The sequence below is a fragment of the Hyaena hyaena genome, unplaced genomic scaffold, assembly GCF_003009895.1.
Source record: "Hyaena hyaena isolate Hyena2069 unplaced genomic scaffold, ASM300989v1 scaffold_223, whole genome shotgun sequence".
NCBI classification, from domain to species: domain Eukaryota; kingdom Metazoa; phylum Chordata; class Mammalia; order Carnivora; family Hyaenidae; genus Hyaena; species Hyaena hyaena.
Window position 1 is genome coordinate 1407959 of NW_024080856.1, and position 23446 is coordinate 1431404.

A 23446-nucleotide genomic window follows, 5' to 3' on the forward strand; every position below is an offset into this window, starting at 1 on the left:
AACAAGGTCTGGAATATAGTCTTGATAAGTATGATTTTAAAAGAGTGCTAGGGACGATCTGAAAAAGTTATCTATCTTTGTAATTTAGTCTATTAAATACCTTAAGTTAAAGTTCTATTATATCCAAAAGTTTAAGTTTCTCCACAGGCTTTCTGAATTATGAATCAGGTGAACATCATGAATAATTCCAACTGAAATAGATTCATTTCTCTTTCCACGTTGGGGATCAAGAAGTGTTTATCAAAACAGATAAGCAAAACCTTGGGATCCTAAAACTAGAAAGTGACTATGTTTTAGAGTTGCTTAAAACAAGGAATTCATTACTTGAACAGTGTGTGGAACATTTATAGACAAATTCCCTCTGGCTACACTGGTATTTTGCAAATATATTGGCAAATGCCAGCAATTTGCATGTTAGAAATATCTTCTTTTATTTAGGATATCAAATAGTTTGGTTATGAAATTACACTCCCCACATTCTGTAAAGCCTTGGTATATTTAAATACAAGTTACAGTTTGGAAACTACCCAAACAATCTAAGGAAAGCTTTTATTTTTTCAACCATAGAAGCTGTGTATTTGAAAACACTGTCAGGCAAATGGATACAAATGGAAGATGTCAGTAAGATCCATTTCTCTCTGGAAGAATGGTTCCATTTTCCTCTCCAATGACAACTCATATAAAGACATTAAAATTTTAAAAATTAAAAAAATAAAACTTAAAAGCATCACTTCTCTATGCTCTATCTAACCTCCTTAAAAGTCCAGAAGAGCCTAGGGCTAGTTGTGTAAGAATGGAGATGCCTAAATAGTGCCAACAGCCTGAAGCTGACAATTACAACACACCTAGGATATACCAAGGTTTGTTTCTTCACAATCTCCTGTAAATTTTACCAGACTACTGTGAATTTCTCCAAACTGAGCTTCAGAAAAATTAATGACTTTTCCAGAGGCAAAGACAAGTAGTTCATGGGCCTGAATTAGCACTCAAGTCTTTTTTATTTTTAAGATATTTTTAAAGATTTTATTTTTAAGTAATCTCCACACCCAACATGAGGTTCAACCTTATGACCCTGAGATCAAGATTCCCACGTTCTACTAACTGAGCCAGCCAAGTGCTCCAGCACTCAAGCCCTTTGTTTTTTTATTTTTTTTAAATTTTTTTTTTTAATGTTTTATTTATTTCTAGGAGAGAAGAGAGAGACAGCGTGAGCAGGGGAGGGTCAGAGAGAGAGGGAGTCACAGACTGAAACAGGCTCCAGGCTCTGAGCAGGCTGTCAGCACAGAGCCTGATGCGGGGCTCAAACCCACGAACTGTGAGATCATGACCTGAGCTGAAGTCAGACACTTAACCGACTGAGTCACCCAGGAGCCCCAAGCCTTTTGAGTCCTAATCCAGTCCTCTTCTTACTAATTCTTGTTGACTCTACAATAGGAAATGATACTTAAAAAATGCCCGTGGCTACCTATTATCATTAAATAGTTAGAAAATAAACAACCAAAGGTATTTTACCACAGTGAATACTTTATGCAATTGGAATTTTGTTTCAGGTCTGGCTGTTTGAGTGATATAGAATAAGCTTTATATATGTTCTTCCTTTCAGAGTGTAAATATGTAAGTCCCATGAAACTAAGGAATGTATTCCTGTGTTCATTGTTGAAACCCTGGTGCCTAGCACAATGCTTGTCATACATAGAGTTATGGCTCAGACAAATGAATATTAAATCAATGTAAACCATTGATGACAGGTCAACATGGCTCCCAATTGGGAATTAGTTTGTGTGTTTGATAGGATGTTGCATATATGGATGTTTTCTTTGTTTGGCTGACTTCTCTCTTCTCTCCCATTTGCCTACTTGCCTACAGGCTCAAACTGGTTCAGAATCTAGAGAGAAGGAGAGATGTTTAGGATCCCCTGAAATCCCAATCTAAGTGAAACAATGAGTAATGGAGACAGAGTGCCCCATTGCCAAAAGAGGAACTTCATTACTTGTAAAGCTGGATTTGAGAATGTACCTTGGAGCATTCAAATCGAAGTTGATCTTTTTTCTTTACCCTCAAACCCAGAATCCTGATATTCCTTTGTGGAGGAGTGGATCTAAAGCCTGCTAGAAGATATGGGGCTGAATCAAGTCTATCTTTAGGTACTTTGGTACCAAGAACATTGAAGGGAAGAGACGAAGGAAACTAATGAAAGTATCTTAAGGGGGACCACTGAATGATTGTGCACCAGTACTACCCATTCCTCTTCCAACAGGGAAAGAATATGTGGGGTAGAATTGAGGGATGAGACAGAGATATCTTCTCTCCAATGGGAAAGAGTGAAAATCCTATCCTTTCCATGAAAATGAATTGATGGATGTTTTCAGCTTAACACTGCACACAGTGATATGAGAAACAGTGGAAATGAACCAAGAGGGAATGAGAACACCAGAAAAAGCATAAGGCTTATTCTGAGTGCCTTTTATAGCTAGGTGATGTACACATGTTTCTCAGCTGTATCATTCAGCTATTTTTGCCTCTTCTGACATGTGAGCAGAAAGATAGCAACTCAGAGCTGAGAGCATTTCCAGCATTGATTGGAAAATTTAACTAGATGTCCTCAAACCTTCTTTTAACTAAGATTTTTGTGATACAGTGGGCTTGAAAAGCAATAAATAAAGCAATCCCTTTAATTTGAACTAAGCAGGGTGAACAGATTTTCAAGGGTAGCAATTTGGGCCTGTGGGCAGGCAGGCACCATGACAGAAAGACAGAGATAAGACAACAGCAGCTGGAAAAGGCAGCCTAGAAAATGTCTCTGCCAAAATAGCCTAAAACCGAAAAAATAATAGTCTCAGTAGAGTCTAAGGCTGAGACAAGATTCAAGGTGAGTCAGAAGTGAGTATTCAAACAATAATCTATTTAGAAGATTAGCAGAGAATTAACTGACAAAAAAAAAATCTAAGTATTATAAATACATATTATTTAGAAGATTTTCCCATAATGAGTTGTCTACCTTAGTGTTCAATTATATTTGTGTTCTGCTACTTTATTTTTAAAAAAATTTTTAATGTTTTATTTATTTTTGAGAAAGAGATAGAGTCGGCATGAGCAGGGGAGGGTCAGAGAGAGGGAAACGCAGAATCCAGAGACAGGTTCCAGGCCCTGAGCTAGCTGTCAGCACAGAGCCCGATGCAGGGCTCGAACCCATGAATTGTGAGATCATGACCTGAGCTGAAGTCAGACACTTAACCAACTGAGCCACCCAGGTGCCCCTGTGTTCTGCTACTTTAATAGATTTACTTTATGCCTAATAAATAAGCAATACATGGTTGATGAGTAAAGTCTAAGATCCTCCAATCAGAATTCACATTTTCCTTACTTCTATGCCCAAAATACAGAGTTTGAATCTATTATAACACCACTCTCTGCATAGGAATCCTAGAAATAAAGGAAAAAGATTTTTACAATGTAGTGATTGAAGAAAGGCATAGAATCGGGAAATTCCAGAGGAAGAAAAGGGTCCATGATGGTGTGGGGGGAGGTAGCATTTTGGGGAGATTTTGGATGGGTGCAATGAGAAAAAAACAAAACTTCAGAATGACATCCACGTTTATCTTGAATAAATGGCTAATCTATTAGTTCCACAAAAGCAGGGTCACCCAATCTATAATGTTTGGCACATCTCTAGTCACATGAAGGTGCTCAATTGCTTGAATTATTTTGAATAGTTTGTACTAGTGAAAATAATGAAAACTTAATTAAAAGCATATTGGTAGCAAAAGACAGTAAGTTCAGTTGTACACCTGATAAATTTAAAGTTCTCATAGAAACACTAAGTGAAGATGTTCCATTGCTTATAGGATATGTAGGAATGAGGCAAATGGGAGAAACAATCTGGATATGTGGATGCAGTGATAAATGAGCATACAAATGCTTACTGAAGGCAACATAATACAAAGAGAATATGTAACCTGAAAAGAGAAGAAATTACCAGACAGATGACATAGGGGCAACAATATTTAGGGAAGTGACAGATACCTATGATGGAGAGACAGCAGAGACAGAGATGTAGAAGGAAGTCCAGAGGCATATGGTTTCAAGGAATTCAAGGGAAAAAAACTCATAAAGAAGATAATACTCAATGGTACATTTCATTGGGTACAAATTATGCAGCAGTAAAAAAAAAAAATAGTAATTTAGTCCCAGAAATCTTTTACTAATTCATTTGGCCTGGATTATTTTGCTACTCAAAGACTGCCTTATTTGGTGCACTGAAACATCAGCAACCTCTCGTGCTTATGGTGTGAAAAACTCTAGGATTGATGGACTCGATATTGTTTTTTCACTTAGTACATTTTCAACTAAATCTACCTGAAATAAATCAACTGTTCTTCAATCACAAAGAAATAAATGCTCTGTGTGATCTTCTGTTAGGGCAAAGAATTAACACTGCCTTAAAGTGAAAATCCTGGGATTATGCTGGCAAGACAGTTAAGATGGTTTTCTTAAAGTATTGATACATGGTACTATCATTGACTGCCAGCTCTGTGGCATTTTGAAGTGTCAAGATTAGCTTCTTTGCTCTTCTTTCTCTGCAATTTATAGTTGTTCTGATAAGAGGATAGGACACCAAGAGTTAAGCTAGGGTCTGAGTTTATGATCAGTTATTTTTTTCTTTATAGTAATTTTTCTTAAAATTAAAAAGTTTATTTTTGCTCTAATAAGTGCAAAAGGTTGTGCATAATCTGGCATTAACAATAAGAGTTCTAAATCTCAAATTCTACGCCATCTCTCAGGGTCTCTTTTCTACCTCCTTTTTAGATCAATGTATCTCCTCATACAATGCAATCATGTTTTTCCAAACCTCAAGAATCTTGAGAACTCCCTCTACTGAGTTCATGAGACCAACCATGGGGTCTTGCAAGAACACAGTTTAATAACTAATCGCTGACCCTTCCTCACAGTTCTTGATAATGTTCTTGTTTCCACTAATCAAACTGCAGCAAGATAAAAAGCTGCCGCACAGCAAAGAACATAATCAACAAAACTGAAAAGCAACTGAAGGAATGGGATAATATATGTGCAAACGGCATATCTGATAAAGGGTTAGTATTCAAAATCTATAAAGAACTTATCAAACTCAACACCCTAAAAACAATCCAGGGAAGAAATGGGCAGAAGCCATGAATAGACATTTTTCCCAAGAAGACAGATGGCTAACAGATCAAAACCAAAACGAGATACCACCTCACACCTGTCAGAATGGCTAAAATTAACAACAGAGGAAACAAGAGGTATCGTGAAGGATGCAGAGAAAAGGAAACTTCATACGTTTCTTAAAAGCCCATCTCCCACAACCTACATTAAGTTCCTCCCCAGCTCTTCCTGTCAAAGGCTCCTTGCTTTCTTAATCTCCATTCCTCATCTTTTCCACTGGTGAAGGTAAGTTTCTCTAAATTCTTCACTTACGTTTTGTATTAATATGTCTTAAGTCTAGGCATTTTAGCAAAAACAAGTATCCTAAAAGGGAGGGATTCATTAAGAATAATCCAGATCACTAATTATTATATTTTTATAAGTCCTTAAAATCCCAAATTTGTTTTCACTTTCAAAATTTGTTCAGATCATATGCTGAAGTGAAATATCAATGTCAAAAAATATCATTTTACATTTGTGACTATATCTTATTTATTGAACCTATTATCTCCAGGACTCAAAAAAAAAAAAAAAAAAAAGACTACGCTAAAAGTTGCCTAAATCTAACTTATTTAGGAGGCATAGAATTTTTTTTTTTTGAGAGAGAGAGCAAGCAAAGGCAAGCACATAAGAGTTAAAAAGGGGCAGAGAAAGAGAATCTTAAGGCAGGCTCAATGCTCAGCCCAGAGCCCATCATGGTACTTGATCCAATGACTCTGGAATCATGACATGAGCCAAAATCAAGAGATGGACGCTCAACCAACTGAGCTACCCAGGAGTCTCGAATAAACCTTTTAATTTTACTAGTGATGTTATTCCACGGATATACTTATTTTACTGAAAGAAAGAAAGAAAGAAAGAAAGAAAGAAAGAAAGAAAGAAAGAAAGAAAGAAAGAAAGAAAAGAAAAGAAAAGAAGAAAAGAGAAAAGAAAGACAGAGAAAGAAAGAAAGAAAGAAAGAAAGAAAGAAAGAAAGAAAGAAAGAAAGAAAGGCAGGCCCTTGCCTTCTGGTTAAAGGAAAGCCAAGTAAGAAAAAGTTATTTTAAAATAATAAAAACATTTATGAGAACAACAACAACAAAAACAAAAAATAAGTCTGGGAGACATCCAGGATTTCCAGAGCTTTCTCAAGGTGCATTAGGGCATGGTAGAATGAATGCCAGATTGTACCATATACTATTGCTATATTAGGAAAGTCATGGAGTCTATATTCAAAGAAATGCTGTCAGGATCAAAAAAGATACTGCTATGCCCAGATCGTGATCTTCCCCAAATCCCAAGACCACCAAAGAGTCCGAGTCACGTATGCAAGAACAAAGGGTGTTTATCTGGGCTTAAGCTCGGGCTCCCAGACCTCACCAATGCAATGGATCCGTGCTGAGAGCCCCGAACAAAGGAGGAGTAGGGTTTTTATTAACTCTAGGGCAGGAAAGGGGTGATGGACAGAGACTACAACGTGATAGGACAAGGTGACGGCAGAGGCTGTTACGGCGCAGAGGGATTGGTAAGTTTAGAGCAAGGCGGGCCAGAATAGTGGCCGGAACATCTGGTACCTCCCAACCTCCAGTGATTGGTTCAGACACAGGGAAGGGCGGTGGCTCAAGCCTGCTGAGTCAGGCCTCAGAGACTTGGGCCTTCTCATCTCTGGGGCCTTCTGAAGCCTGTCATGGCGCTGGTTTGGTCCTTCAGATACCATATTTAAAAGTGTTTTTTATAGTTTTATGTGTTGGGAGCCACACTGGCCTCACTGGTTGACTGTTACAGAGAGGAAATGGTAGCATTTGTACAGCTCCTGCCATGAGAAATGAAAACTGGTATCTCCCTCTGCTACTATTGGCTCATGGTGGAAATGAGGCTGCTGGCATTGACCAGGCCTTACAATATTCCAGGTCAGACCGATATTCCCCACACAGATTGCTCATAAGGAAAGGCATGTCCCTGCCTTTTCCAAAGAGACTTCAGATGAAAACACTTTGGATGAAAGGCTCTTCCTAAGGGCCTTGCAGATCCAAGACTTACATAATAAAGGAGGCTTGAGTCTGGCCCTGAGACAAAGAGCCTAATTTAGAGTTAAGGGCAGATATCCACCCCCACCCAATTGTTTCTGCTTGGAGCACTGGCCGCCCCTGCTCCAAGGCATTTGTTATCAAGTATTTGGGGTGACTTATTCTGGCCTTGAATATGCTGATTGCTCCCTGTGGAGGAACCTATTGAGGAACTTCTTCTTTTGTGATTATGGGAGCAAAGGTGTCTCCTGAAAGACCTGTTTGACCCCTGCTCACAGAGAAGTAACTCCACCCTTTTATGCTGAAAACATTGTCTGCAATGCTAAAGATACCTTCCTTCCCCATAGGATAAGCATCTAAATCACCTATCTCACTATTAATAAAGGTTATGCAGAAGTCTTCTACAAATCTATGTTCTGGGAAATTCTTATATATCAAAGAACTTTGTTATCAGAAATCATTGTCTAAGGCAAATGCCACTACTGTGCCATCCCCCAAACACTTATAAAATAAAGTTGAGCCCCAGTCAGGGCAGAGATGCCTGCCTGTTGAACAGAAAGGATGTCGGGCTCTCTCACTCTCTCCCTCGCTGACACCATCCATCCTTCACAGACCCCTGGACCTGCTGGAGCCAGCCTCCGACAGTTATGTTCATCCAAAATTGTAGTTATAGGGAATTATTAGGATGGTGTGAAAAGAAGTATGTAAATCAAGCTCCAGAAGAATTTTGCTCTATTTTTCTAACCATATCATGATCCAATGACTTATAGAACCTTCAAGTGCTCCCGATCACTTTAGAATAGGACTAAATACTTTTGTTCAAAACCAAATCATGTTACTCATTCAAAGATTTTGCAATTTAATAACCTCTGGATTGAAACAGTTATGAGTCTATAAGTCTAGCCATTGATGCTGACATCTAAAATGAAGGTAAGTACAGCATCTGTCTTGCTTACTCTTTTTAGCATTGCTTAGCAAAATGCTAACACAGTGTGTAATGAATACAGTAATCCTGATGATCTATAATTAATAGATAAATGAGTGACCAAATGAAGAAAAGGCATGCAGTTATAGCACATACAGGCAATAAATGTATTGAGCGACTGATATAAACCATAGGCTGTTAATAGCAACTTGAGATGCCTGCCTCACACTTCATCATTTGGCAAAAACCTACTTACTTTTGAAGCTCCCAGCCCACTGACAAAAAATCTTCCAACTTCCCTAATGCTAGGTAGAAAGGAAATGCTTACTCAGAACTGTGTCTACATCTCTTTAAGAGCACCTACCCCATTACATGACCGTTGGCCTTGGCAGTTGGCTCTGCCTGAGGAGACTCTAGACTCCCTGGAGGAACAATTGGGTACTTCTGAATATACAGAGCCCAGGACCAGGCCTGACAAAAGCAGAGGATCTTAATAAAAAAGTAAACCATCAGTTAAATAAAAGAGGGCTTTAAATTTTATTTGGACTCCTTACTGAATAAACACATTAATGATCTGCTTTTTTGGAAGAGAAAAAAAATGAAAAAAGAGAACCCATCAAGTAATAAGCTCAACAGACCTGGCAAAGAAAAGCAGCTGAACAGGCAGTCTTGGCACAGCTGAAGAGTAGACTCCATCATTTATTTTTCTTCTGCCTTTGAGACTCTTGAGGCTGTTGTTCCCAGTAAAATTACTACAAACATTTTTATATATAACATGAAAAGCCAGTTAGTGTTTTTTTCTAAAATATTTAACTTACATTAAGGTTATCAGAGAGTCCATTCAGTGCATTCCCTTTTCTTCCTAAAGCCACAAAGATTCCCAAATACCTTTTAATAAGTCATCCTACTAACGTGCACTAGATTGTAAGAAAGCAAGCTCCTCCCTTCCCCCATATAAAATCTATAAAGTTAGGGTCTTGTCTATTGTGTTCACTGCTCCTTTCTCAGCATTTTGATCTATACCTGGCACATAGCAGATCCTCAGTAAATGAACTATTGCTTGAATGAAAACCTATTTGATAATAAAATTGTGAGTTCTTAGGGTGCCTGGGTGGCTCAGTTGGTTGAGTGTCTGACTTCAGCTCAGGCCATGATCTTGAGGTTTATGAGTTCGAGCCCTGCATCAGGCTCTGTAATGACAGTTGAGAGCCTAGAGCCTGCTTCAGATTCTGTGTCTCCCACTCTGCCTTCATCCCATTCATGCTCTGTCTCTCTCTCTCACACAAATAAATTTTTAAAAATAAACGTTTAAAAAATAAAGTTGTGAGTCCTCTCACTTGAAAAATCTTTGCCTTCCATTCTATATATTTCTTTCTTTCTTTTTTTTTTTTTTTTTGCATAAGATGGTACCTAAATGTAACCAAAGAAAAATAACAGAACAGTAAAATATGTACATATGTATTAAAATTTTGTACTGTCTCCATTAACTCTTTATTCCATTTTAAATTTGGAAGCAGGCTTTGCTTAACTAAACTCAAGAAAATGGAGACAATGTCTACAGCTTGATTTTAAAATCAATGTGTGACTTAACTAAGTTTGTTTATAGTGCTTTTTATTGTAAAGAAAGTTTTAAGCATATTTCTTAATGCTTCTATTTTGTAGCTTAATTTTATGGTAAAATTGTAACAATGTAAATATGCAGGGAATCCATAAACGATCTGAGTCCTTTTATTTTACTTAGCTTTCCCAGAGATGTTTTCCTCTAGCATTTACCCTTGATTACATTAAAAGTAAACTGATTTATACAAAAATCTTGAACTTAACCTATGTGGCTCCTGCAGAGTTTATGGGCATAAATTCTGGGTGAAAAATTTAAATTATGCATTGTTACCACTTGAGATATTAAGTATAGGATAATTCACTCTGTCATCATATATTTAATAGAGCTAAGTTAATAAATTACAAAAATAAGTGTAGTGGCAATTTTTAAATTTCTAAACATTTGGAATATTCCAAATATATCAAAAGTTATCTTTTGATATAAAGTAAGTAATGTATATTCATATCCTTAACACATCATAGCTTCACTCCTTGCTTCAATTTTTTTTTTAGCTGAAGCTTTCCCATGAACTATTGCCCAATCTCACACCTCTCCCCCAGCCCCACCAACTCTATCCCAGGTGCCCACTCTCCTCTGGTTTGAGCTTATCATTCCCATGTGTATCTAATTTTTGTAATAAAAACAGTTTCTCTAAATGATATATAGCAACATTTTGCCTTTAAACTTCATATAAACCTAATGTACAATATGTCTAGCACAGAGTAAGCACCAATATATATATATATTTTGCCATGCCACATCCTTTCCTTTCCCTTGATAATGCATTTGAAACTTGTAATACTGATACATGTAGTTCTGATTTAATCATGTTAGCTCTGCTATTGGGCTCTACCTTATAAGTATGGCACGGAGACAATCAAGACCCTCCTATCTGAAATCACTTTTTTCTTTTTCTGTCCTCAGCAACTTTTGGCATCCCAAATATACCTCCAGGGTACAGCCCCCATGACCACTTCCTATGGCCTGCTTACTAGTTTTGTAAAATACACTGTTGGTGTGGACTAAGTTTTTTCTTGTAATTTAATAAGACTGGAAATGTTGATTGTATTTAATAGACATGAGATAATGTTACTGGTCTTATGATATACACAAACTATGTAAGCCAAATAAACAAATGAATAAAAAATACACACATACATACAGAATAAACTTTAAAAATCTTCAAATAAACATATATACTTCATTTAATTTTTTGAAATATAAATAACTCCACAGTTAAAGTCTGCATATGTTTCTTTGCTCATATATTTGGGAGTTTTTATTGAATCATAGCTAGAACTGGTTGGTTGAAAATGTGTAAAATTTTACATACTAAATATTACACAAATGTTCAGCAAATTGGTTTTTTAGCAAGCTATACAGACAACAGGGTAAAAGAATTTCCTTTTCTAGACATCTTTACCAACATTTGGTATATTAAGAATTTAAATTGTCTTAACAATCTGGTATGTGGGAAACATTTTCTTGTTATTTCACATACATTCCATCAATGTCTAGTGAAGTTGAGAATCTTGTCAATAATTTATTGGTCAGTCCAATTTGTTCACTTCAGGAAATTACCTGCTTGAATCCCTTGTCCATTTTCCCACTAGTTATTATCCTTTTATTCTAATGATAATTTGTAGGAATCCTTCATAAATTTGAAATACTGATTCTATGTTGTTGATACACATTGCAACTATCTATTCTCAGTTTGTGACCTGGTTGTTTATAGTTAAGTAGGAATTTTTTTTTTAAAGTTTTAATGTAGACCAGTATATAAACTCTTTTATTCAAAGTTTGTAATTTTTATGTAATTAAAGAAACACTTCCCCATTTTGAGTTCATAAAAAAATTATTATCTATTTTATTTTTTTAACATGTTACTATTGGCTTTATATAATTAGATAATTTACCTACATGAAATTGACTTTTTATGTATTTGAAAGGTATGGATTTAATTTTTTCCTGTATTTATAAGAGTGCCTCCAGATTATTTATTACTAATAATTTCTTCTTCACTAATTTGTAATGCCATCCTGACTATGTATCATGTTTACATTAAAATGTTTACATTCACATTCTTTTCCTGATTTAAAAAATTTAGACCAAACAGATAGTGGATTGTTTTAGTCAGCTCAGGCTGCCATAACAAAATGCCATAGACCGGGTGGCTGAAACACGATTGATTTCTCCAAGTTCTGAAGGGTCAAGAAGTCTAAGATAAAGGTGCTGGCAGTTTCAGTGTCTGTTGAAAGCTGCTTTCCAGTGTGTGGATGGCCACCTTCTACTGTGTGCTTACAGGACTTTTTCTCTGTGGGTGCTCTGCATGGGGAGAGAAGAAAACTCCCATCTCTTTTTTCTCTTCTAAGGCACTAATCCCATCACGAGGGCATCATCCTCATGAATTCCTCTAAAACTAATTATTTCCCAAAAGTCCCACCATCAAAACCCATCACAATGGGGATTAGAATTTCAGTAGATGAATTTGGAGAAGGGACACATTCAGTCCATTAGGTAAGTACTCAGTAAATGTTCTTTGATGTGTCAAAAAGTAATTTAAACTGATTCTCTGTAGCATCTTATCAGGGAAACATCTTCCAACTCTTCTCATCCTTCTGTAGATATAAAACAAACCACAGTTACAGAGAAGCCACACCATTTAGTAAACATTTGGGGAGACCAAGAGAAGGACAGAAATAAGAACTTAAGTAGTCTGAGTGAGTCTGCTTGTTCTCTCATTCAGTGAATATAACCAGGAGAGTCATGAATAGGGAGACACAAATTAACTGTGTCTACAATGCTTTTAGTTCCTGGGAGCCTCTTTCAGTGTGACCACCTTGCAGTGTGTGCAGATTCTAGTTTAAAAATATACATTTTTTCACATACATATTTTAATGTAGAGAGTTGTACACAAATCTATTTACACTGCAATTGATATCCAATTTAATGGACTTCTAAATATATTTTTTACTAGACATGGATTTCACGCTAAGTGCTGACTTTAATTGCTGAGTCAGACACGGCTCCATTGTAATCAATGTGTCAATGGAACATCACAATCTTATTTACTTTAAACAAGAGGTTCAGATGAAGAGCAGCTTTTAGTCTTAACTCACAAGCAATGGTAAACCAAGAGATACAGGGTTAGGAGTGATCTTGAGATTAAACCTACATGTCTTAGTTCCCAAAGTAAAGTAGGAATACCAGAACACTGGAAAACTGGAAACAGAGCACTGCTCACCAGCAGTATCTGGGCAACTCCTTTTTTTCCTAAATGAAGAAATGCATTTGTTGACACTGTGTTTGTTTCAAGACTTAGAAAGTGCCAAATATTATAAAGCCACAGAAATGAACACAACAAGTTATGATGTAAGCTCTCCTCAAATGATGTCAGACACACTGAATACAAGAACGTTTGGCTATACCAAAAAGTGAATTTCCGAAAGCTATAGAGAGACTGATTTTGCACAAATAATGACATTGTTGACTGGGTGATTCCTTTAGAAACACTGTTGATATAAAACTTTACTGATATAGACTGCATCTGTCAATTCTCTGTGTGACTAACTCACTTCTGATAAAATGTTGTATCATTAGCTTATCATATATCAGGAACTTAATTTAGCCCAGCAGTGAGTTTGAGTTGTTGTCCAGATAATCCATACCCCACGTGAAAAGCTTCAATGGCATATCTCTTCAATGGCAAGTACAACTAGAATAGTTCTGACAATTTGTTATATCATAATGTTCTGTTTATCTGAGGAAATAAGGGCAGGTTAACCCATTTTCCATTCTTTAAAGCATGACTCCTTTCAGAATCAATCATGGGATATTACTCTAATTGGCATCTCAGAGATTAGTGAGTCTTGTAATATAGATAAGAATCTGAAAAGTAGAGGCACTGAATATTCCAAAATCACCCTGCCAAGAGACAGAGGTGATCTTGAATACAGTTTTCCTAAATCTTAGCTCAACATTAGCATCCACAAAGCCAAATGCTAATAACTAATCAGGATCATAGCAATACATCTATTTTCTTGCTTAAACAATGTACTACTTCCAGAGATGAAATACCTAAAACTTCATGCTCCCAGGTACTCAAATGGAATGACTCAAGAAGAAAACTGTGTACAGGGATTACCTACACTGACCATATGACAATAGCCATAATTCTTATTCATTAACTGGATTAGTTACTATTTCAGAGTACCAAGTTTTAGAGGACCTCAGGTCTCAAAAGCATGGAAGACAGAGATATAATTTTTTCCTGAAGCTCATCAAATTAAAAATGACAATAATAATAGCACTAATAATATAATAGCTAGCACTTTAGTGATTATTAGTATTTAAGTTCTAAGTATCTGATATGTATAAACTCATTTAATTCTCACACACACATGCAAAAACCTATATGTTAGATACTATTTACCTATGAAGAAGCTGAGGCACAGAGAAGTTTTACATCTTGTTAAGTGTTTGAATTCAAGGATTCCTCTAGAGTTCATAGCCTTAATCACACCTAATTAAGATAATCCTTACAAAGGATAGGGAGATGGAATACAGAATTCTCATTTCCCTCTCTGGATTTAGATATTTATTTCACTAAAGAAGTGATTTGCTAACTGGTGTGCTAGTACCTTGAAAGAGTTAATTATTCTCCCAAGGGGGAAATTACCTGGAAGGAAGTAATTCACAATCTAAGGAAATGTGGCCCAATATGAATAACATGGTGAACAAATAAGTTATTTCTATTAAGGTGTCGAACTGACATATTACATAGCATCCTTTCTATACCCTGTGGATAAAAGCATCTGTATAATGTAGTCAAAATAAATAAAACTTTAAGTGTACGAGAAAGATAATCCTATATCAATTTACACATATTCATGAACTTGCTTACTATTTATGCCTGCCACTGCTTGAGTTCTCAAAGAACTTGAGTCATTTCCAAAGAGCACCTGTCTCAGCCCAAGATGCATCATTTCAAATACAGTTTCCCTGTTGGATGTCAGAAATGCCAGCTGACTGAATCCCCTTCAAGAGGGTATCAAAAACTCCCCATAATGACAAGAAGGTCCTACTAGTCTATGAAGGGTGACAAATTTTCACTCTTTGAAGATGGCTAATCTAAAATGTGATGAATTGAGTTTTGGTAAAAGAGAGGTCAATACGCTGCTGATGACAAGCAAAGAGGCACAGAACCTTGTGAATATGACCAGAAAACTTCCATTCCTAGGAACTGACAGTAAGGGATTGATTCCAAATGCAAGAAGAGCTCAAGTTCACATTACATGTGGTTGGAAAAAAATGAAAACTTCCTTATTGTCCAAAAATGAGGATGCTGTTAAATAAATTTGGTGCATTCATGTGAAGGAATACTATGCAGTCAATATCACAACAGTAAACCAGATAACAGCAAATATTACATTCCACTATTTTTATAATTTTTTTGTTTTAATTCTCATTCTTTTTTGTTTTCCCTCATATCTTCATTTCTTTTTCTTTCCTATTTTAATACAAATAAACAAACAAAAAACTATATAGGATCGAGTTTACTAGAAAATACACCAAAATAAGGAGAGAGGTTCTCTGTGAACTAGTAACTATTATTCCATTTTAAAGAGGTGAAGAGTGAGAATCAAAGTCCAAAAGCTTTGCCCCAGGTATAAAGTATTGATAAATCAAGGTGACTTAATACCACGCTGCTTCATACCTGTTCAGTGAATTAGTGAATTCAATTCCCTCATTCTTCAATTATAAAATGATGATCTTTCTGATCTCTTCAAGTTATACTAGTATCAAAAGGTCCACCTGGTATGACTATATGATTTTCATGTCTTTACTATAAAAAAGTCTGCCAAGCAAATTAACAAATTTATTATAATTTCAGAAGTTATCTTATTATAATTAAAATTATCATGTCTTTAATATATGTGTATGTAAGTTCTCATTTTAATAAATTATTTTTAATTAACAAGCAGAACCTGAGAATCCTTCTTTCTTTCAATCATTCATTCACTTGCTTGCCATATACTTATTGAGGACTTTTAGTGCCCTACTCTTTGGGCTTGATGCTATGGGTAGATAAAATAGGCCCTACATTTCAGGAGATCACTGTCAAGTAAAATCACACAAACACCTACTAAAGTTATACACCTATGCTGCAATAATTATAATGATAATGCTATGTCCAGGTATGAGAGAGACATAAAGAAAAGTAATTTATCCAATATGTGAACAGTTACTAAAGAAAGAAAAGGATTGCCTTAATCAGATTATACAGTATACATGGAATTGCCTTGGTGAACAGAGAAAACCATGAATATTTCAATCAGAAGGAGCACTCTGAGATCAAAGTAAAGAGAGGCAAGACATTAATTTTGCAAGCTGAAACAGACAATAGCTAACCTTTTTACCCACTAAAGATTCAGATGTGATCCACTAGAAAGAATTGACAAGATAATCAAATCAAATGCTTCTATTCAACTCCACCTTGTATATTTGATAGCTGCTAGAGCTTCTGAATAGTTATAGGACCTGACTTTCATGAAACAAATGATGACCTCGGAATAGTCTGAATAAAACATGCTGAGGCCTTGATTAAGGGCAGTGGTGGTAAAAAGGATCAAAGAAAATAGACAAATTTTAAAAAATAATTAGATTAATCCACATGATCAAAGATACAAACCATCCCAATATATATATACAACCACAAGGTGCTGCATACCATTTCAGGGAGTTTGAATATTTTAAAGTTCATCCTAAAAGTCTATGAATACACAGTTAAGGACCCTTTGTCTACAATAAGTTAAACTGTGATGAATGCTTGTGAGAATCAGTTGTAATTAATTTTTACTTGAAATTAATAAATTAGTGTTCCTCTAAACACCTAACTATGAAAACGGACATAATCCTCAAACTGACTCATATACAGTTTCTTAGAAAATAAAAGTATACTGTTTTTTCTCATCAATAAAAGAATATCACTCATTATGCCATCCTCACAAAGAATAGCATCCTGCCATTCATAAGCTAGAAAAAACAAGTTATATAACTAATACATGAAAAAGCTAAATGAATTAGAATTAGGCCACCTATTCATTGGCCAAACTTTAATACCTAGTTAACTGAGGACTTGCTACAGAACACTTATGTATCTGAATCTGTAAATGGGGAAATTTTAAATTCTGAATCATGTGTGTAAATTTTATGAAATACATTTGTTTTCCAGGTAGCACAAAATATATATATTATTTAATTACATCAAAATTAAAAATTATCTTCAAAGCCATGGTGACAATACCTTGAATTCTTAAATAGCAATGATGTAGAATTCAAAGAAAGAAAAATAATAATAATATGGGTGAGGATGTAGACAAAATGAAACCTTGTGCAGTATTTACTGGTGGATATATAAATTGGTGCAGCCACTATGGAAAACAATATGGAAGTTTGAAAAATATTAAAACTAAACTACCATATGGTCTTGCAATTCCATTTCTGGGTATTTATCTGAAAGAAACAGAATCACTATTTCACAAAAATATTTGTGCTCCCCATGTTCACTGCAGTTCTATTTACAATAGACAAAACATGGAAACCTATGTATCCATCAAGTGAGAGATTAAAAGATGCAACCCATATACACAAAAAAGTATGTGTGTGTGTGTGTGTGTGTGCGCACGCACGTGCATACATATATAATTCAGCCATTAAAAAAAGAAAATCCTGACATTTGTGTCAATAGAGACTTTGAGGACCTTATGCTAAGTAAAATAAGTCAGACAAAGTCACATACTGAATAATCTCACTTATATAAAGAATCTAAATTTAAAAAAAAACCTGAACTCACAGATATAGAGAATAGATTGGTCATTGCCAGAGCAGGGTTTGGAGTGTGTGAAATGGGTGAAGGTGCTTAAAGGCACAAACTTTCAGGTGTCAATAAGATAAATAAATTCTAGTGATGTAATATATAGCATGGTTACTATAAACTAATATCTTATTGAATATTTGAAAGTTGCTTTAAAAATTAGAAAAGTTCTGGGGCGCCTGGGTGGCTTAGTCGGTTAAGCGTCCGACTTTCGCTTAGGTCATGATCTTGCGGTTCATGGGTTCGAGCCCCGCGTCGGGCTCTGTGCTGACTGCCAGCTCGGAACCTGGAGCCTGCTTCAGTCTGTGACTCCCTCTTTCTCTGACCCTCCCCTGCTCACGCTGTCTCTCTCTCTCCTAGAAATAAATAAAAATATTTAAAAAAAACTTAGAAAAGTTCTATCACAAGAAAAAATTCATGATTATATGTGATGATGGATTTTAAGTAAACATACTCAGGTAATCATTTCAGTATAAATGCATATGTTAAATTATGTTATGTTATGTATGTTTGTTTTGTTATATTGTATAACTAAAACAAATAAAATGTTATGTGTCAAAAGGATAAATAAAAAAAAAATCATATAAACTCATTTGAGGGATATTCTACAGAATGCCTTACCAGTACTCCTCAATATTGTAAAGGTCACCAAAGACCAAGAAAGTCTGAAAAACCATCACAGCCAAGAGGAGCCTAAGGAGACATGACAATGTAATGTAATGTGGTATCCTCACTGGGATCCTGGGACAGAAGAAGAACATTAGATAAAATCTAAAAAAACCCCAAAACAAAACAGTATAAAGCATGGAATTTAGTTAGTAATAACATCTCACTATTGGTTCATTAACTGTGACAAACATGTTATACTAATGTGAAATGTTAATAATAGAAGATATTATGGTATGGTATATATAAAAAGTGTCTGTAGCATCTTTGTAATTTTTTTGGAAACTGAAACTATTTTAAAATATTTTTATAGGGAGGACTTAAGGTGACAGAGCCCCATGGAGAGCCTGAGTTTGTCTTGGCCCTGAAACACAGCTACATTAGCACCAAACCATTTTTAACACCTAGGAAATTGGTCTGAGAATTATCACAATAATCTGCATACCTTGAGTCACAGAACTTGGTGAGAATTTACTGCAAAAGAAAGAATAGGAAGAAATAACAGCCAGGGACTTACTTAACACAATACAAGTAAAATATGTGAACTAGAATTTATAACCACGATAATAAGAATTCTAGCTGGAATTGAAAAAAGCATAGAAGACACCAGAGAATCCCCTTTGGCAGAGATAGAAGAAATAAAATGGAGTCAGGCCAAAATTAAAATACTATAACTGAGATGCAATCACAAATAGATGCCATGATATCAAGGATGGAGGAAGCAGAGCAGCCAGTCAGTGAATTAGAAGATAAAATTATGGAGAATAATGAAACAAACAGCAACAACAAAAAACAGGTAAACAAAGGTTAAAATCACAATACATGACTTAGAGAACTCAGTGACTTATTAAAATGGAATAACATCTCAATCATAGGAGTCCCAGAAAATGAATAGAGACAAAAAAGGGCAGACGGTTTATGTGAGCAAACATAGCAGAAAACTTTCCTAATCTGGAGAAAGACAAAGACATCAAAATTCAAGAAGCACAGACAACTCCCTATCAGATTCAACAAAAACCAACCATCACCAAGGCATATAATAGTCAAATTCATAAAATACACAGACAAGTAAAGAATTATGAAACCAGCAAGGAAAATAAGTCCTTAACCAGTAAGGAAAGACAGATCACGTTTACAGCAGACCTATCCACAGAAACCTGGCAGTTCAGAAAGGAGTGGCAGGATACATTCAATGTGATGAATTGGAAAAATATGCAGCCAAGAATTCTTTATCCACCAAGTCTGTCATTCAAAATAGAAGGAGAGAGAAAGAGTTTCCCATACAAAAACTAAAGGAGTTCATTACCACTAAAGCAGCCCTACAAAATATTTTAAGTGGAACTCTTTGAGCAGAGAAAAGACAACAAAACAAAACAGACCAAAAGCAACAAAGTTTAGAAAGTACCAGAGAACATCACCAGTACCAAAACATCACTAGAGGAAACATGCTGGTACTAAATTCATTATCTTTCAGTACTCACTCTAAATGTAAGTGGACTAAAAGGCACAGGATGTCAGGTTGGATAAGAAAACATGATGCACTTATATGCTTTCTAAAGAAGAAAGAAAGGCCTCAAATACATAACCTAACCTTACACCTTACGAGCTGGGAAAAGAACAGCAAAATAAAGCCACAAAACAGCAGAAGGGAAATAATAAATATTAAAGCAAAATAAATATTAAAAAAAATAGAACAGATCAATGGAACCAGGAGCTGATTCTTTGAACAAATTAACAAAATTGATAAACCCCTAGCCACAATGATCAAAAAGAAAAAGGACCCAAATAAATAAAACCACGAATAAGAGAAGAGAGATCACAACCAACATCACAGAAATACTAACAGTAATAAGAGAACATTATGAGCAATTACATGCCAACAAACTGAGCAATCTGGAAGACAGGGACAAATTCCTAGAAACATAAAAACTACCTAAACTGAAACAGGAGGAAATAGAAAACGTGAACAGACCCATAACCCATAAAGAAACAGACCCATAACCCAATAAAAAATCTCCCAAAAACCAGAGTCTAGGGCAGGATGGCTGTCCAGGGGAATTCTACCAAACATTTAAAGAAGAATTAACTCCTACTGTTTTGAAGCTGTTTCAAAAAATAGAATGGGAAGGAAAACTTCCAATCTTATTCTACGAGACCAGCAAAGATGGCACTAAAAAAGAGAACTACAGACCAATTTCCCTGATGAAAATGGATTCAAAAACTGTCAACAAGATATTAGCAAACCAGATCCAACAATACATTATTCATCATGATCAAGTGGGATTTATTCCTGGGATACAAGACTGGTTCAATATCCACAAATCAATCAATGTGATACATCACATTAATAAAAGAAAGGATAAGAACCACATGATCCTCTCAATAGATGCAGAAAAGCATTACAAAATACAGCATTTTTTCCCCCATAAAAATCTTCTAGACAGTACGGATAGAAGAAACACGCCTCAAAATCATAAAGGCCAAATATGAAAGTCCCACAGCTGATAATCATTCTCAATGGAGAAAAAAATGGAGAGCATTCCCCTTAAGATCAGGAACACAGCAGGGATGCCCACTCTCACCACAGTTATGCAACATAGTATTGAAACTCCTAGCCTCAGTAATCAGACAACACAAGAAATGAAAGGCATCCAAATAGGCAAGGACAAAGTCAAATTTTCACTCTTCACAGATGACATGATATTCTATGTGAAAAACCCAAAGACTCCACGAAAAAACTGCTAGAACTGATCCATAATTCAGCAAAGTCACAGGACATAAAAAGAATGTACAGAAATTGGTTGCATTTCTATATACCAATAGTGAAGCAGCAGAAAGAGAAATCAAGGAATGGATCCCATTTAAAATTGCATCAAAATCCATAAAATACGTAGAAATAAAGCTACCCAAAGAGGTGAAAAATCTATACAGTGATAACTATAGAAAGCTTATGAAAGAATTTGAAGAAGACACAAAGAAACATAAATACTTTCCATGCTCATGGATTGGAAGAATACTGTTAAAATGTTGATACTACCCAAAGCAATCTACATATTCAATGCAATTCCTATCAAAGTAACACTAGCATTCTTCAGAGCTAGAATGAACATTTCTAAAGTTTGTGTGGAATCCAAAAGACATCGAATGGCCAAAGTAATGTTGAAAAAGAAAACCAAAGCTGAAGGCATTGGAATTCTGGACTTCAAGCTATGTTACAAAGCTGTAATCAACAAGACTACACTGATACTGGTACCAGTACAAAATCAGACATGTAGATCAATGGAACAGGATAGAATGGTCCAGAAATGGACCCACAAATGTATGGCTAACTAATCTCTGAGAAAGCAGGAAAGAATATACAATAGAATAAAGACAGTCTTCTCAGCAAATGGTGTTGGGATAACTGGACAGAGACAGGCAGAAAAATGAACCTGGACCACTTTCCTTCACCATACACAAAAATAAACTCAAAATGGATGAAAGACCTAAATTTAACATGGGAAGCCATCAAAATCCTAGGAGAAAGCAGGCAAAAACCTCTTTGACCTCAGCCACAGGAACTTATCACTTGACACACCTCCAGAAGGCAGGGAAACAAAAGCAAAAAGGAACTATTGGGACCTCATTAAGATAAAAAGTTACTGCATGGTGAGGGAAACAATCAGCAAAACTAAAAGGAAACCTATGGAATGGGAGAAGACATCTGCAAATGACATATCAGTTAAAGGTTTGTATCCAAAATCTATAAGAATTTATCAATCTCAACACCTAAAAAATAATCCAGTGAAGATATGGGCAAAAGATATGAAGAGACACTTTTCCATAAAAGATACCCAGATGACTAACAGACATGAAAAGATGCTCAACATCACTCGTAATCAGGGAAATACAAATCAAAACCACAATGAGTTACCACTTCACACCTGCCAGAATGGCTAAAATTAACAACTCGGGCAACCAGAGATGTTGGCAAGGATGAGAAGAAAGAGGAACCCTTTTGCACTGCTGTGGGAATGCAAACTGGTGGAACCAATGTAGAAAACAGTATGGAGGCCCCTTAAAAAATTAAAAATCAAACTATCCTACAATCCAGCAATTGCACTACTAAGTATTTATCCAAAAAAATACAAAAATGCTGACTCCAGGGACACATGCACCCCAATGTTTAAAGCAGCACTATTGACAAAAGCCAAAGTATGGAAAGTGCCCAAATGTCAATCAGCTGATGAATGGATAAAGATGCGGTACATATATACAATGGAATATGAATTGGCAATCAAAGAGAATTAAATCTTTCTATTTGGAACAATGTGGACAGAACTAGAGTGTACTATGCTAAATGAAATAAGTCAGAGAAAGACAAGTATCATATTATTTCACTCATATGTGGAATTTAAGAAACAAAACAGATGAACATAGGGGAAGGGAAGCAAAAATAAGATAAAAACAGAAAGGGAAACAAACCATGAGACACTCTTAAATACAGAAAACAAACTGAGGGTTGCTACTGGGGTTTGGGGTGGGGAGATGGGCTAACTGGGTGATGAACATTAAGGAGGTCACTTGTTGGGATGAGCACACACTGTTTTACATAAGTGATGAATGACTAAAAAAAAAAAAAAGGAAAATAAAACAATAAAAGAACAATTTAAAAATATATTTTTAAAAAGTTTATTTTAAAAAATACACCCTAAAACTCTGCCTCTAGGAATTTTATTCTAAGGAAAACTTAGAATGGTCACAGAAATGTTAAATACCAAAAAATTAATCTTTGTACCATTGTAGAGGGAGGGTGAGAAGACTAAAAAAAATTGAGAAATCCTATAATAGGAGTTATCTAAATTATGGTACATCTATGGGATAGAATACCTTGAAGCCTTTTAAAATTGATGTGGGAGAGTTTTTATGACCTTAAAAGTCACTGATTTTTAACTGTGTGTATCTCCGCATGACCATTAAATAAAAAGGTTACTCTAAAAATAATAATAATAAAAATATGACCATTATCATTTCATATATGGTTTTAGTTTATTATTTAGATATGTGGTTCATATTTTCAGAATATGGATGCCAGTAAAAAAATAACAAAGAAAGTATCAAATGGCAGAATATGGAAATTCAATTTTTTATTATTTGGCCCTGGGCCATTTCCCCCTAAAATTCAATATATCTACAAACTATGGCTGAGAGAG

At 35.5% G+C, this 23446-nt stretch overlaps 1 long non-coding RNA gene across 1 annotated transcript in view; it reads right to left on the reverse strand.

Annotated features, from left to right (window-relative positions):
- The window catches only part of LOC120239101, a 69822-nt gene extending 61285 nt beyond the window's left edge, over positions 1-8537 (reverse strand). Inside the window, exon 1 of the long non-coding RNA XR_005530365.1 lies at positions 8477-8537. This is a non-coding gene — a long non-coding RNA (uncharacterized LOC120239101). The remainder of the gene's footprint in view (positions 1-8476) is intronic.
- Between the last annotated feature and the right edge of the window lie 14909 nt (positions 8538-23446).